Source organism: Arachis hypogaea, chromosome 15 (assembly GCF_003086295.3).
Source record: "Arachis hypogaea cultivar Tifrunner chromosome 15, arahy.Tifrunner.gnm2.J5K5, whole genome shotgun sequence".
In the NCBI taxonomy this organism is placed as follows: domain Eukaryota; kingdom Viridiplantae; phylum Streptophyta; class Magnoliopsida; order Fabales; family Fabaceae; genus Arachis; species Arachis hypogaea.
The window spans coordinates 147,198,001-147,214,210 of record NC_092050.1 but is presented as its reverse complement, the minus strand read 5'-3'; the positions used below and the strand labels follow the sequence as shown (position 1 = coordinate 147,214,210).

General features: G+C 40.5%; 1 non-coding gene across 1 annotated transcript; it reads left to right on the top strand.

Moving 5' to 3' along the window:
- Positions 1 to 13,868: 13,868 nt before the first annotated feature.
- On the top strand, positions 13,869 to 13,976 carry LOC112752560 (small nucleolar RNA R71). Its single transcript, XR_003176991.1, has one exon. It is a non-coding gene; the product is annotated as a small nucleolar RNA R71 (small nucleolar RNA).
- Positions 13,977 to 16,210: the final 2,234 nt, after the last annotated feature.

Here is a 16,210-nt window from a genome sequence, read left to right as displayed (position 1 = left end):
CGTCGGAGGCATTCATTTTTTCCTCAAAGGACGCAGCCTTCTCCTCGGCATCCTTGCGCCCCCTCTCCGCCGCGGCCAATTGCTCCTGAAGCTTTTCAACCTGGACCTTGAATTCGTTGTTGGCCTGGGCAGCAGTATCGAGCTTCCTTCGCAATGCCTGCATGCCCAACAACTCAAACTCGGCCTTCCGGGCTATCACCGCCCCATGGAGAAAGGTACGATACATCCACCTCGCCTGCCCCGCGAGTTCGGTTCCAAGGAAGTGATCCTCCGTACCAGGAATCAGTTGATTATCAATAAAGGCCCCAGCATCAAAGTTTCTCTCCATCACGGTGAGAGCTCCCTCCGGGCTGGAAGATGCCCTTTGTCTTTTGGGAGTGGGGACAAGCTTCATATCATCATGCTCCCGCTGAGTAGGGGGCGACTGCTCAATACCGGCCGTCTCATCGGGAGTGGGAAAAGCCTGCCTCCCGGCGGAATTCTTATCGGACGTCTCGACGTCCCGAGGGGAAGGTACAGCTTGATTCTCCTTCTCCCCGGAAGGGCCTTCCGGCTTCCCGGCATCCTTCTCGTCAGCCTTCTCCTCATCGCTATCCTCCAAGAAGGTCTTGACCAAATTTTTGCGTCCGATCACCGAAGCAGACATCTCCACTACAACAGAGAAAATACGTTAGTCGTGAAGTCGGGAAGAACAAATTAAAAAGCAAACAAGGCAAAAGCACAAGACAGAACAGCTCACAAATATAATTCCTGGTGAACTCCCGTTCACCCATAAGGAGGTGGTGGTTCACGGGGTTCTTTCCAAAAAGAGCAAACAGCACATCGGCAATCCTCTTATTTACAGGGGACATTCCCTTGTAGGTCACCTTAATGAAAGAATTAGACCCCGCCCCGAAGCTCCAATAAGTCAAGATGAGGCGTTCCCCCTCTAACGATAACCAAAAGGGATGGCGACCTTCAACGGGACGAACTTTGAAGAATTTGTCCTTGAACCCATGATAAGAGTCCTCGAACAGGCCAAATATCCTCCGGCCTTGGGCAGACCGGAAGGACAGGAACCCTTTCCTCGCCTTCCCTTGTTTGGAGGGATTGGTAAGGTTGAAGAAGAAGAGGAAGACATCCACTAACACCGGCAGCTCGAGATATTCACAAACCATCTTGAAACGGCGGATAGAAGCCCAGCTGTTCGGATGGAGTTGCGACGGTGACACGGATATTCGATTAAGAAGCGACATCTGAAAATCGGAAAATGGTAGGCGAACGCCAACCTGGGTGAACATGGCTTTGTAAAACCAAATCCAGTTGGCGACTCGGGGAGAACAGAAATTAATCTCATACAATCGCTCGTTGGGGGCAGGAACGAAGGTCTCGTAATTGGCCTCCTCATCTGTCCCCCCGCACAGATACCCGGCTTGCCGGAACTCCGTCAACTCCTCCAGATCCATCTGGTTCGGCGAGTCCTTCACATCTGAGGTCACCCAGGTGTAGGGTCATAGTTCACGGCGAAAACAGAAGCCTGTGAGACGACGCGAGGCATACCTACAGTGGGGGTACCACTCCATTAGTCTATGAGGTCGGGAGTCCGGAAAAAACTCGGAAACTATGTCCATCCTATTCAACAGTTAAGCTCAAGCATGGCCAAAGCTACACCTATCACGCAAGCCACCTAAAAACCTACCCTGGAATGGTACCCCTCCCCTAACACATCTACTTAGCACTAAAAGGTCATCTAGCAACAAAAACCAAACAAGACAGCAAGAACACAAAGCAAATACAAACAACAAGCGTACAACAACGAAGCAGAAAAGAGAGAGGTCCAAGGATTACCTGAATTTCTTACGAAAACTGAGAAGGATGAAGGGAAGATGCACGATGACACTGCAACAACGCTCTGAAATTTTTGAAAGAAGAAGAGGGAGATAGCAGGGAGATGGAAGAAACAGGAGTGTAAAGGGGAAAAAGTTGAGGCAAACTGTTTAAAACTGCCACTCAGGAAGCGCGAAAGACTTGGGGGCAAAATAGTATTTGCGCATGGGGTTTTGCAACCCATTATGAGCATTTAGTGCTCAGCGCAAAGAACGAAGCGACGAACGATTGCCTCAACAACCAAGAGACACGCGCGCAGGGGGCATGTCCTTTCCACGGGCGGCCGACCTGACGACGATGCATGGAACATGAAATAACACGCCACTATTAGCTCCCACGACTATCACTGGCGCGTGGGGCACTGTTACGACCTGGCCCAAACCCTCCACGGGTCGGCCCGACCCGAGCGCCACCCGACCCGGACGGTCAAGGGTGAGGCGCCCCGCAACCGACCCGGACACGCGTCCCAGACAGCTCACTTACAGCTGTGGGAGAACGTCTCGGAAAAAGTGGACCTGTCCTTGTAGGGCCCACCTCTGACACAGTATATAAGGGGAAGGTTTTACCCTTCCCCCAAGGTATGTCACACATCACTCTCCCCCCTTTTCGCCTGCACATTACTGACTAGAACGTCGGAGTGTCTTTACAGGTGACACCCCCCTCTCTACAAGAAGTGCTCGGGACTCTGCCTACACCAGACCGGCAGTTCATGACGAGGCGAGACCCCTCATCACCAACCAGTATACCAACCCGATCCGTCCGGTACCCGACCTACCAAACAAGAACTCAGCAATATTTTTTTAATTTAGTTCTAATAACATACGAAAGAAAAGAAGAATACAAAAAATCAGAGTTTGAAAATTAGGATATGAAAGAGTTTTTAAATTTTCTCCATTCAATCTAACTGTAAATTGCAAAATATAATTACACTAGTTTTTTTGCACAAGTTTGGGTATTTATATATTCTAAGCCCAAAATGACCTAAAAAATACAAAAATATTTATAATTTCAGTAATAATGACCTAAATAGCACATTGGACATAAATCACTATTTTAGCACTTAAAAAATTTTGATTTCTATAAAATAGTTTTAGAAAGATAAAAGACACTCATAAATCTCTCAAAGGTCATATATATGTTTTGACAAATTTTACTAATATTGACTTTTATACCTTTTTAACAGAAGGTTTTTTTATACAAAAAAAATTACCTATTATTAAAATGGCACAACTTCTAGTCGTTTATTTTATTTATATTGTATTAAACTAATCACCAGACTCAACCCAACACGAGAAATCTTATAACAATAAAGAGGTCCAACATGAAACTTTATTTATATTCTTTCTTTTCCATTGTTCTAGAATCTATAACTCATCATTTAGAATCAATTTTGTTAGGATAAAGACTATTTCTAGATTTGGTGGTTTTTGGAAAGATTTGATGATCTGTCTCTCATTGTATTCTTGTATATAATCTGTATATTGTAAACTTTAAATGCATACTGACATATACACATTTTTCTCATCTTTCTGCGTCTATCAGAGCTCTCTAAGCTCTGATAATATCCAGTATGACCAAAACGTCCAACCCAAATAACAAGTCTTCTTCTAGCTCTTCTATCTCTCCAACCATGGTAAATGTTCCTATCAATCCCTCACAAGACCCTGTCAGTCCTTATTACATTCATCCAAATGAAAATCCCATATCCGTTCTTGTCAGTCCTATTTTTACAGAAAACAATTATATCACTCTTGGTCACGATCATTCACCATGGCAGTAATTTCAAAAAATAAACGTGGGTTTCTCATTGGAATCATAGCTTCACCCTCTACAGATAACCCTCTTTTCACAACTTGGGAACGTTGCGATAATCTTGTTTTATTGTGGTTATTTCATTCTCTTTTCCCATCAATCACACAGAGCGGTATTTATCCCAATACAGCTTCATTCGTATGGCAAGACCTTCACGACAGATTCTCCCAATCTAATCTCTTCCGTGTTGTTGAATTACAAGAGGAGGTTCACGCATTGAAGCAGGGTCCAATTTCTGTCATAGAATTTTACACTTCCAAGAAGACCTTGTGGGAGGAGTTAGAGAATGCTCGACCACTTCCCGCCTATGTCTGTCCGGCGAAGATGCATCGGTCCTAGAATTTTATAATTCGCTTTCTGAAAGGATTGGATGAATGCTTTGCAGTGGTTCGGTCCCAAATCCTTCTCCTTAACCCACTTCCGCTTGTCATACGGGTTTTTGACCTTTTCGTTCAACATGAGCGACAGCTACAAGCGGCTACTGGTGTTCTTGATGAGCCGCGCATTCTGGACGCCGCCATCGAAGGTCGTCACGCTTCTTATGGCAGAGGACACATGACGTCGACTTCTCAAGCTGGGCACGGCAGTCCCTCTTCAAGGGTCTGCACCTATTGCTGCCGAATGGGACACACTATAGATGTGTGCTATGGCAAGCATGGCTACCCCCTCGGTCATCCTCGATATCCTAGTCAGCCGCATTTCAATGACCGTGACACAACTCCAGTAGGCAACATAGTTGTAGCCGCATCTTCTTCACGCTGCTTGGCTCAAAGAGAAAAAAAGGGCAGCCGAGTCCAGGCCTCTACCCGAGCCCAATTTTTCTTTAACTCCATCTCAGAAAAATTCTCTCATGGCTCTCTTGAAACAGGTTTAGCCCCAACTTTCAGAATATAAAGATGATAAAGCCCTCATTCCTTCTCAAACTGGGCTCTCTTCTAGCCCAGATTTGAGTATTCATTTTCTTTTCTCCATTCACACTTTTTGAAAGGATTGGATGAATGCTTTGCGGTGGTTCGGTCCTAACTCATTCTCCTTGACCCACTTTTGCTTGTCATACAGGTTTTCGCCCTTCTCATTCAACATGAGCGATAGCTACAAGCGGCTACCAGTGTTCTTGATGACCCGCGCATTCTGGCCGCCGCCATCAAAGGTCGTCATGCTTCTTATGGCAGAGGCCGCGGGACGGCGACTTCTGAACCTGGGCACAGCAGCCCCTCCTCGAGGGTCTGCATCTATTGCCGCTGAATGGGACACACTATAGATGTGTGCTATGGCAAGCATGGCTACCCCCTCGGTCATCCTCTATATCCTAGTCGGCCGCGTTTCAATGACCGTGACACAACTCCAGCAGGCGACATAGTTGTAGCCTCATCTTCTTCACGCTCCTTGGCTCAAAGAGAAAAAAAGGGCAACTGGGTCCAGGCCTCTACCCGAGCCCAATTTTTCTTTAACTCCATCTCAGAAAAATTCTCTCATGGCTCTCTTGAAACGGGTTGAGCCCCAACATTCAGAATATAAAGATGATAAAGCTCTCATTCCTTCTTAAACTGGGCTCCCTTCTAGCCCAGATTTGGGTATTCATTTTCTTTTCTCCATTCACACTTTCTCTATTTACAACAATACATCTCTGCAATTTAATTTTATTGGTGCTTGGATAATTGCCTCTTATTCAAAAATTAAACTAATCATAGTTCATAGCTCAATGGTTCTCAATTTTTTGCTCACTACAAAGGGATGGTTAAATTTTTCTCCTCATTAATTATTTCTGATCTCCTTTATTTGCCTCAATTTAATTTCAATTTGCTTTCTGTTTCAAAGATTACTTCTATGCTACTTTGTGGCCTCACTTTTTCACAATTTTCATGTACCTTACAAGCGTCGAACAACTTGAGGGTGATTGGTTTGGGTAAACTGAGAGAAGGGTGTTATGTTCTCGACCAAAACATTGCCACCAATAATTCACCTTTAACACACAAAATAAATTCAGCCACCCTTACCCCTATCAGACTATCACACATTCCAACTTATGGCATTTTTGTTTAGGTCATCTTTTTGGACATAAGCTTAATATTTTGCACAAATATTTTTTTTATTCCTTTACACCATGAAGAGACTTGTGATATATTTCATCTTTCTAAGTAAAGAAAATCGTCTTTTTTCCAAAGTTTTAGTAGAGCTATTGGTATTTTTGAATTATTACATCTGGACATTTAGGGTCCATTTCGTCAATCTTCAATTCATAATCACAAATATTTTTTAACTATTGTGGATGATTTTAGTCGATTTACTTGGGTCATTTTGTTAAAAACAAAAAGTGAAGTTCCGAAACACGTTAAAAATTTTGTTACCTTAGTTAAAACTCAATTTAATTCTAAAGTAAAAAAAATATTCGTTCTGATAATGGATCCGAATTCTTTTTGCATAATTTTCTCTTCTAAGGATATTATTTATCAACGTAGTTGTGTTAAAATTCCTCAACAAAATGGAAGAGTAAAACGTAAACATCAACATATTTTAAATGTAGCACGTGCTTTGTTATTCCAATCAAACACGCCTTTAAAATTTTGGTCATATACCATCAATCATGTGATTTATTTAATAAATAGAGTTCCATCTTCAATTCTCCAATTCAAAACTCCTTTTGAAATTTTGTTCCAAAAATCTCCTCTCTACGATTATTTAACAATTTTTGGGTGTCTTTATTATGTTTCCACACTTGAAAATCATCCTTTAAAATTTGATCTAAAAGTCCATAAAGCCATCTTTCTTGGTTATCAACAAAGTTTTAAGGGATACATTGTTTATTATTTACATGACAAGAACATTACTGTGTCCAGAAATATTATCTTTTATGAAATGATTTTTCCCATGATTCAACCCATCAACAATCCTTCATTACCAAACATCACCAATTCTAAATTTTGGGCCCAACAATGCCTAGAATGATTTTTCAACCCAACACCCTCCTATACCTATTGAACCCACTTCCTTACCCATTGATCCACCCTATCACCCTTCTTTTTCACCCACTTCTATTACTCCCTTCACCTCCACTACTCCAAATTCTCCATCATCATCTAGTAACTTAACACCTAATTCCCAAAATCTTCCCTCATCACAAATTCCTTTGTTGCCTTCTTTTTTTCGTTCAGCCGAACTCACACAATCATCTCCCGTTATATCTCCATCTTCCCCTACTAGCTCTTTGGCTTCACCAAACCATTCTCTCTCAGCTCCTCCATCCACTATCCCAATATCTTCCTTCCATCCTTGTCGAAGCAGTTGCACCATCCGACCCCCTGACCATCTCTGTGACTACGTTTGCAACTCTTCTTTCACGTCATCTACCCTTACCATCTCTTTATGTCTATATCCCATTTCTTCTGTTTTTTCTTTATCTTTTTTTTTCATATTCTCATAAAAAATTTATACAATCTTTATACTCTAAAATTGAGCCAAAACCTTTTCAAAAGACTCACACTCAGCCTCATTGATGTGATGCCATGAAGGCAGAATAATTATTTCTGCTAGACTTACATATTTTCCTGGCAAACCGGTAAATACTTATGCTACGAAAAAAGGCTGTGATAAGAAATGCTTAATTTTTCGTGATCTTGCTACCGTTAAACGATCCTCTTCGAATAATTCGTCCAACCCAAGGATAGCTATAATGTCCTGAAGTTCTTTGTAACGCTACTTACTGCTTTGGAGTTAAATAAAACTTGGATTTTTGGTAGATTGTCCCATTTCTATGAAACCTATTGGTTGCAGGTGGATTTACAAAATTAAACGATATCCAGATGGTTCAATTGAGCGTTAAAAAGCTCGTTTGGTGGAAAAAGGTTTCACTCAGACATAGGGCAATGATTTCTTGAAAACTTTCTCTTTAGTGGTTAAACCGGCCACTATTAGGATTGTTCTGGCACTCACTACCATTCACAAGTGGACTATTCAGCAACTCGATGTCAACAATGTCTTCCTTCATGGTGATCTTATAGAAGAGTTGTACATGACTGTCCCACCAGGCTTCAAATCCAATCACCCTAACCAGTGCTTTCATCTCCTAAAGTCCATTTGTGGCCTGCGACAGTAGTCTAGAAGGATGTGGGCAGTAAGATTACTATACATTTGGTTTATGTCGATGATATAGTAATTATTGGAAATTCTCTTTCTGAGTTGGCTGCTCTTAAACATATTTTGAATACCAAATTTAAGATTAAAGATCTTGACACACTGAAATATTTTTTAGGGATAGAGGCAGCACATTCAGCTAGTGGTATTTCTTTGTCACAACTAGGGGTGTACACGGCCCGACCCGGCCCGAAGATCCGGCCCGGGCCCGAAGGATTTTGGGCGGTGAAGGCTCGGACCCGAAGTGACCCGAGGAGGACCCGGGGAAAAAAATGAAGCCAAGAAAGGAGGTGAAGCCGGGACCGGGCCATGGCTCGGGTCACCCGGCCCGGCCCGGTGGCCTGGCAATATACACAAAACACAGATTTCAAATTAGGGATAGAGGGGCTAGGGCACGCACAACACATTCAGTCCATTCTCCATTCACTCATTTCACTGCCTCCCTCAGTACCAAGCAGCTCAGCCATTTAGGCTCACTCCCACACCCCCAGTTCCCAGTTTCCACTCTCCACTCTGGCATCGGTAGTTGGTGCACGAAATTGTGATCTCCAGGCTCGAACAAATCCTGGTAATGGCTCCAAAGCTTGGTGCTCTGATCTTAATTCATAATTGTCACAACTTCGATACAACTAACCAGCAAGTGCACTGGGTCGTCCAAGTAATACCTTACGTGAGTAAGGGTCGAATCCCACGGAGATTGTTGGTATGAAGCAAGCTATGGTCACCTTGTAAATCTCAGTCAGGCAGATATAAAGTGATAATGGAGTTTTCGAAATTTAATAATAGAATAGGGATAGAGATACTTATGTAATTCATTGGTGAGAATTTCAGATAAGAGAATGGAGATGCTTTTCGTTCCTCTGAACCTCTGCTTTCCTGCTATCTTCATCCAATCAGTCTTACTACTTTCCATGGCTGGCTTTATGCAAGGGCATCACCGTTGTCAGTGGCTACATCCCCTCCTCTCAGTGAATAATATGCTCACGCACCCTGTCACGGCACGGCTATTCATCTGTCGGTTCTCGATCATGCTGGAATATGATTCACCCTCCTTTTGCGTCTGTCACTAACACCCAGCACTCGCGAGTTTGAAGCTCGTCACAGTCATTCAATCATTGAATCCTACTCGGAATACCACAGACAAGGTTTAGACCTTCCAGATTCTCTTGAATGCCGCCATCATTCTAGCTTACGCCATGAAGATTCTGGTTAGGAGATCTAAGAGATACTCATTCTAGCTTAATTCATGTAGAACAGAAGTGTTTGTCAGGCACGCGTTCATAGGGGAGAATGGTGATGAGCGTCACACATAATCATCACCTTCATCACGTTCTTGGGTGCGAATGGATATCTTAGAAGCGAAATAAGATGAATTGAATAGAAAATAGTAGTAATTTGCATTAATCTTTGAGGAACAGCAGAGCTCCACACCTTAATCTATGGAGTGTAGAAACTCTACCGTTGAAAATACATAAGTGAAAGGTCCAGGCATGGCCGAGTGGCCAGCCCCCATGGTCTAAGAACAATGCGTTCAAAGATGGTCAAAAAGACGTCTAATACAATAGTAAGAGGTCCTATTTATAATAAACTAGTCACTAGGGTTTACATGAGTAAGTAATTGATAAATAAATCCACTTCCAGGGCCCACTTGGTGTGTGTTTGGGCTGAGCCTAAGTGTTGCACGTGCAGAGGCCATTTGTGGAGTTGAACGCCAGTTTTTGTGCCAGTTTGGGCGTTCAACTCTGGTTTTGGATCCTTTTCTGGCGCTGGACGCCAGATTTGGGTAGAAAGCTGGCGTTGAACGCCAGTTTACGTCGTCAATTCTTGGCCAAAGTATGGACTATTATATATTGCTGGAAAGCCCTGGATGTCTACTTTCCAACGCAATTGGAAGCGCGCCATTTCGAGTTCTGTAGCTCCAGAAAATCTACTTTGAGTGCAGGGAGGTCAGAACCCAACAGCATCAGCAGTCCTTTTTCAACCTCTGAATCTGATTTCTGCTCAAGTCCCTCAATTTCAGCCAGAAAATACCTGAAATCACAGAAAAACACACAAACTCATAGTAAAGTCCAGAAATGTGAATTTAACACAAAATATATTAAAAACATCCCTAAAAGTAACTAGATCCTACTAAAAACATACTAAAAACAATGTCAAAAAGCGTATAAATTATCCGCTCATCACAACACCAAACTTAAATTGTTGCTTGTCCCCAAGCAACTGAAAATCAAAATAGGATAAAAAGAATAGAATATACTATAAATTCCAAACTATCAATGAAACAGAGCTTCAATCATATGAGCGGGACTTATAGCTTTTTGCCTCTTGAATAGTTTTGGCATCTCACTTTATCCATTGAGGTTCAGAATGATTGGCATCTATAGGAACTTCAGATTTCAAATAGTGTTATTGACTCTCTTAGTTCAGTATGATGATTCTTGAACACAGCTTCTTTATGAGTCTTGGCCGTGGCCCTAAGCATTTTGTTTTCCAGTATTACCACCGGATACATAAATGCCACAGACGCATAATTGGGTGAACCTTTTCAGATTGTGACTCAGCTTTGCTAAAGTCCCCAATTAGAGGTGTCCAGGGTTCTTAAGCACACTCTTTTTTTGCTTTGGACCTTGACTTTAACCGCTCAGTCTCAAGTTTTCACTTGACACCTACACGCCACAAGCACATGGTTAGGGACAGCTTGGTTTAGCCGCTTAGACCAGGATTTTATTCCTTTAGGCCCTCCTATCCACTGATGCTCAAAGCCTTGGGATCCTTTTTAATTGCCCTTGCCTTTTGGTTTTAAGGGTTATTGGCTTTTTGCTCTTGCCTCTTGGTTTTAAGAGCTTTTGGCTTTTTCTGCTTGCTTTTTCTTTTTCTTTCTATTTTTTTTTCGCCTATTTTTTTTTTCTATTTTTTTTTTCTGCAAGCTTTGTTCTTTGCTGCTTTTTCTTGCTTCAAGAATCATTTTTATGATTTTTCAGATTATCAAATAACATGTCTCCTAGTCATCATTCTTTCAAGAGCCAACATATTTAACATTCTTAAACAACAACTTCAAAAGACATATGCACTGTTCAAGCATACATTCAGAAAACAAGAAGCATTGTCACCACATCAATATAATTAAACTAAGTTCAAGGATAAATTCAAAACTCATGTACTTCTTGTTCTTTTGAATTAAAACATTTTTTTTAAGAGAGGTGATGGATTCATAGGACATTTATAACTTTAAGACATAGTTACTACTACTAATGATCATGTAATGAAGACACAAACACAGATAAGCACATAACATAGAAAACGAAAAACAGAAGAAATAAGAACAAGGAATGAATCCACCTTAGTAATGGTGGCGTTTCCTTCTTGAGGAACCAATGATGTCCTTGAGCTCTTCTATGTCTCTTCCTTGTCTTTGTTGCTCCTCCTTCATTGCTTTTAGATCTTCTCTGATTTCATGAAGGGTGATGGAGTGCTCTTGATGTTCCACCCTTAGTTGCTTCCAATAATTGTGTGGAAGAAAATGTATCCCCTGAGGTATCTCAGGGATCTCTTGATTTGCAGTCAAATGTTCTACCACTGAGCTATAGACCCTTGATGGAAGCTTTTGTCTTCCCTTTCCTCTTTCTAGAGGTTTCTCTGGCCTTAAGTGCCATCAATGGTTATGGAAAGAACAAAAAAAGCTATGCTTTTACCACACCAAACTTAGAATGTTGCTCGCCCTCAAGCAAAAGAAGAAAGAATGAAGAAGATATGGAGGAGATGGATGGGAGTGTGTATTCGGCCATATGGGTGGGATTGGGTGGTAGAGAGATGTTGAATTTTTGAAGGTAGTGGGTGTATGGATGTGAGTGGTAAATGGAAGACAGAATGGATGATCATGAATGGAAAGAGAGATGATGAGGTAGGTGGGGATCCTGTGGGGTCCACAGATCCTGAGGTGTCAAGGCATTTACATCCCTGCACCAATTTAGGCATGTAAAATGCCCTTGCACACAACTCTGGGCGTTCAACGCCAGGTTGGTGCCCATTTTGGGCGTTCAACGCCCCTTTGCTGCCATTTCTGGCGTTGAACGCCAGAACCATGCTTGTTCTGGGCGTTCAGCGCCAGGATGCTCCCATTCTGGGCGTTCAGCGCCAGAACTATGCTCTGTTCTGGCGTTTGAACGCCAGACAGATGCTCCTCCAGGGTGTGATTTTTCTTCTGCTGTTTTTGATTCCGTTTTCAATTTTTATATTTATTTTGTGACTCCACATGATCATGAACCTAAGAAAACATGAAAAACAATAAAAATAAGAATTAGATAAACATTGGGTTGCCTCCCAACAAGTGCTTCTTTAATGTCAATAGCTTGACAGTGGGCTCTCATGGAGCCTCATAGATGTTCAGAGCATTGTTGAAACTCTCCAACACCAAACTTAGAGTTTGGATATGGGAGTTCAACACCAAACTTAGAGTTTGGTTGTGGCCTCCCAACACCAAACTTAGAGTTTGACTGTGGGGGCTCTGGTTGACTCTGCTTTGAGAGAAGCTTTTTCTGCTTCCTCTCCATGGTTGCAGAGGGAGATCCTTGAGTTTTAAACACAAGGGAGTCTTCATTCCATTGGAGGACTATTTCACCTCTGTCAACATCAATCACAGCTCTTGCTGTGGCCAGGAAAGGTCTTCCTAGGATGATGGATTCATCCTCTTCCTTTCCAGTATCCAGGACTATGAAATCAGCAGGGATGTAAAGGCCTTCAACCTTTACTAACACGTCCTCTACTTGTCCATAAGCCTGTTTTCTAGAGCTGTCTGCCATCTCTAATGAGATTTTAGCAGCTTGCACCCCATAGATTCCCAGTTTCTCTATTACAGAGAGGGGCATGAGGTTTATTCCTGAACCAAGGTCACACAGAGTCTTAAAGACCATGGTGCCTATGGTACAGGATATTATGAACCTTCCAGGATCCTGTCTCTTCTGAGGCAATGTCAGTTGATCCAGATTACTTAGTTCATTGATGAACAAGGGAGGCTCATCTTCCCAAGTATCAATGCCAAATAGTTTGGCATTCAGCTTCATGATTGCACCAAGAAACGTGGCAGTTTGATCTTCAGTAACATCCTCATTCTCTTCAGAAGAGGAATACTCATCAGAGCTCATGAAGGGCATAAGGAGGTTCAATGGGATCTCTATGGTCTCTAGATGAGCCCCAGAGTCCCTTGGTTCCTCAGAGGGAAGCTCCTTATTGACCACTGGACGTCCCAGGAGGTCTTCCTCCTTGGGATTCACGTCCTCTCCTCTCCTCACAGGTTCGGCCATGGCGCTTATGTCAATGGCCTTGCACTCTCCTTTTGGATTCTCTTCTGTATTGCTTGGGAGAGTACTAGGAGGGATTTCAGTGATCCTTTTACTCAGCTGGCCCACTTGTGCTTCCAGATTTCTAATGGAAGATCTTGTTTCATTCATGAAACTTACAGTGGCCTTAGATAGATCAGAGACTAAGTTTGCTAAATTAGAGGCATTTTGTTCAGAGTTCTCTGTCTGTTGCTGAGTTGATGATGGAAAAGGCTTGCTATTGCTAAACCTGTTTCTTCCACCATTATTAAAGCCTTGTTGGGGCTTTTGATCCTTCCATGAGAAATTTGGATGATTTCTCCATGTTGAGTTATAGGTGTTTCCATAAGGTTCACCTAAGTAATTTACCTCTGCTATTGCAGGGTTCTCAGGATCATAAGCTTCTTCTTCAGAAGATGCCTCTTGAGTACTGTTGGATGCAGCTTGCATTCCATGCAGACTCTGAGAGATCATATTGACTTGCTGAGTCAATATTTTATTCTGAGCCAATATGGCATTCAGAGTATCAACCTCAAGAACTCCCTTCTTCATAGGCGTCCCATTACTCACAGGATTCCTTTCAGAAGTGTACATGAACTGGTTATTAGCAACCATGTCAATGAGTTCTTGAGCTTCTGCAGGCGTTTTCTTTAGGTGAATGGATCCACCTGCAGAGGTATCCAATGACATCTTAGATAACTCAGACAGACCATCATAGAATATATCCAGGATGGTCCATTCTGAAAGCATGTCAGAAGGACACTTTTTGGTCAACTGTTTGTATCTTTCCCAAGCTTCATAGAGGGATTCACCTTCTTTCTGTCTGAAGGTTTGAACATCAGCTCTAAGCTTGCTCAGCTTTTGAGGAGGAAAGTACTTGGCTAAGAAAGCCATGACTAGCTTATCCCAAGAGTTCAGGCTGTCTTTGGGTTGAGAATCCAACCATAATCTAGCTCTGTCTCTTACAGCAAAAGGGAAAAGCATGAGCCTATAGACTTCAGGATCTACTCCATTAGTCTTAACAGTATCACATATCTGCAAGAATTCAGTTAAGAACTGAAAAGGATCTTCAGATGGAAGTCCTTAAAACTTGCAGTTCTGTTGCATCAGAGAAACTAACTGAGGTTTCAGCTCAAAGTTGTTTGCTCCAATGGCAGGAATGGAGATGCTTCTTCCATGTAAATTGGAATTAGGTGCAGTAAAGTCACCAAGCATCTTCCTTACATTATTATTATTTTCGGCTGCCATCTCCTCTTCCTGTTCAAAAATTTCTGAAAGGTTATCTCTGGATTGTTGTATTTTAGCTTCTCTTAATTTTCTCTTCAGAGTCCTTTCAGGTTCTGGATCTGCTTCCACAAGAATGTTCTTATCCTTGCTCCTGCTCATATGACAAAGAAGAAGGCACAGAAAAATAATAATAATAGGGATCCTTTTTGCCCAAGCACAGAGGTTCCCTTATGTGAGTAGAAGAGAAGAAGAAAAGAAAATCTGAACTCAGAGAGAGAGAGGGTTCGGATTTTTGGTGAGTTGAAGGAAAGATGTTAGTATATCAATAAACAAATAGAAGAAGATGAGAGGGGGGAAGTGAATTTTCGAAAACAATTTTTGAAAATGAGTTAGTGATTTTCGAAAATAGTTTTTGAAAAAGGTTAGTATTTTTTTTTCAAAATTTTTTTTAAAATCAAAAATAAAAATAATTAGTTAATAAAAAAGAAATTTTTGAAAAAGAGGGAAGATATTTTCGAAAATTAGAGAGAGAGAGAGTTAGTTAGGTAGTTTTGAAAAAGTTAAGAAACAAACAAAAAGTTAGTTAGTTAGTTGAAACAAATTTTGAAAAGATAAGAAGTTAGGAAGTTAGAAAAGATATTTTGAAATCAAATTTTTGAAAAAGATAAGATAAGAAGATTTTTTTGAAAAGATATGATTGAAGTTAGTTTTGAAAAAGATTTGATTTTTAAAATCACAATTAATGACTTGATTCACAAGAAATCATAAGATATGATTCTAGAACTTAAAGTTTGAATCTTTCTTAACAAGCAAGTAACAAACTTGAAATTTTTGAATCAAAACATTAATTGTTATTGTTATTTTCGAAAATTTGGTATAAAAATAAGAAAAAGATTTTTGAAAAATATTTTTGAAATTTTCGAAAATAACTAAGAATTTTGAAAAAGATTTGATTTTTGAAAAAGATTTTGAAAAAGATAAGATTTTCAAATTGAAAATTTGATTTGACTCATAAGAAACAACTTGATTTTAAAAATTTTTGAAAAAGTCAATCCAAATTTTGAATTTGATGAGAAAAAAAAGGAAAGATATTTTTTTGATTTTTGAAATTTTTATGAAAAACATGAAAATTATGCAATGCATGAAATTTTTAGATCAAAACATGTGATGCATGCAAGAATGCTATGAATGTCAAGATGAACACCAAGAACACTATGAATGTCAAGATGAACATCAAGAACATAATTTTGAAAAATTTTAATGCAAAGAAAACATGCAAGACATCAAACTTAGAATTCTTTAATGCTTAGACACTAAGAATTCAAGAATGCATATGATAAACATGAAAAGACACAAAACAAAAAAATCATCAAGATCAAACAAGAAGACTTACCAAGAACAACTTGAAGATCATGAAGAACACTATGAATGCATGATATTTTCGAAAAAAATGCAAGATGCATATGCAATTGACACCAAACTTATAACATGACTCAAGACTCAAACAAGAAACACAAAAATATTTTTGATTTTTATGATTTTCTAATTTTTTTGGATTTTTATTTTATATTTTTCGAAAAATTATTTAGAAAAAGGAAAAATAAGGATTCCAAAATTTTTAATATGAATTCCAAGAATCTTGCCATGTTAGTCTTAAGGCTCCAATCAAAGGGTCTGGCATGGCTTAACAGCCAGCCTAGCTTTAACATATAATTACATGGGCTGGAGTGATTAGTTGAATACCAATCCCAAAGTAGTTTGGGTATGGCTTTACAGCCAGATATGATTCAACATATTTCATGAAACACTAGAATTCATTCTTAAAAATTTTGAAGCCATAGAATAATTTATTTTTGAAA